Raw genomic sequence first — 1,514 nt, forward strand, 5'->3', positions numbered from 1 at the left:
TATTAACAGGACGTTTAGTCACCAGGCTGGAGGATTTTGCCTGTGTGCAACTTCATGCTCATCTCTGTGGGCAAAACCACCAGGGGGAGTGTTGGGCAGAATTGACTGATTTAATGTAATTTGGAACTGCTACTTTTCTGTAGTCAGTAGCCTTTTGTCGTGTTAGGTCTTCCATCGTCTTACTTCTTACTTTAGGAGACACCTGCAGCTTATGTTATTAGTGAAATTGATACCATTAGTTTGGCTAAAAATAGCTTTCAATATTTAATCTCCTCAGCATGGTTTTAGCTTGCTATAAAAACCACTTCATTATGTAAAGGCCTTCTTTGTACACCTTCTGCAGGTATGGGAGTTGAAAAAAATATCAGGAACCCAGATGGAGGCTAGCATATGAGCAGATTCTGGAATGAGATAAGCAATTTTTTTTGGCATTTTGTACATCATTGTACTTGCCAATGTTTTGGGGGGTTGTCCACTTAATGTTATTTCCTTCAGTTTCTCCATGTCTGTGAAATATGTCTGAGATCTGACTTGTACAAAGTTTTGGATACTTTGAAATGAGATATTTAAATACTAACAGGTGCTTAATATAAAATATGGACAGGTACTGTTAGCAAATCATATCCCACCTAGTGATATTCAGCAATATTACTCTCTTGTAGTCAAAGAAGAGATGGGCAGAGTGGTTTTTTTTAGCCCACGGTCTGTAACAGCAACTTTAAGACATTCTGTTCTTTTTTTTTTTAACCTAATCATTCATAAAGGCCAATTGATGCTTGATGGCTAAGATCTAGCATGACTAATGCTGCATAGGCAAGAGATTTCAGGGATTTAGTTTTAAACACATTGTCAGAAAGAGTGGAGAATCTATTGGCTCTAATGGGAACTGCAAGTCCCCAATTTGCATTAAAAATTAGGGTAACCCCTTTTTTTTTTTTCTGAAAATTATGGATGGAATGGAGTGTGTATTTTGTTGTAATCTATATGAATTGCTGTCTCATTGAGTTTCTGCTTACTCCTTGACCAAGACCCATAACTACCCAAAACGTTTCAAGTTCTCTACTGTGGAAAAGCCAAGCAGGCACCCTTGCAGACCTTGCAATCCCCTGGCGATTGTTTGTTAAGGATCCCTGAATCTTGGGCTGAAGCAGAAGGGGCTCTCCCTCTCTCTCTCTCCCCCTCTGAACACTTGGCTCAGGAGAGAGTGAAACTGGAAAATACATTTGCAGAAAGGAAGACAATCTGTTACAGACACTTGTGAAACGTGTGCTATTAGCCTACATGTATAATGAATCCTAAGACTTTAATCTTTCACTGCAAGGGTATGTCCAGTCACTTTTGACGTTTCTCTTTGCTAATATTCATTTACTAGCAGCGTTCATTTTCTGGTCTTTCTGAATCTGACTCTGTATAGAGAAAGCTTCACTCAACCTAGAGTAAAAAGGATGGTTTCAACACGTTGCTCGTAGTTCACAGGAGTTTGTGAGAAAGCAGGTCCCAGCCCTGTGGGGAGG

This window comes from Motacilla alba, chromosome 2 (assembly GCF_015832195.1).
Source record: "Motacilla alba alba isolate MOTALB_02 chromosome 2, Motacilla_alba_V1.0_pri, whole genome shotgun sequence".
Classification (NCBI taxonomy): domain Eukaryota; kingdom Metazoa; phylum Chordata; class Aves; order Passeriformes; family Motacillidae; genus Motacilla; species Motacilla alba.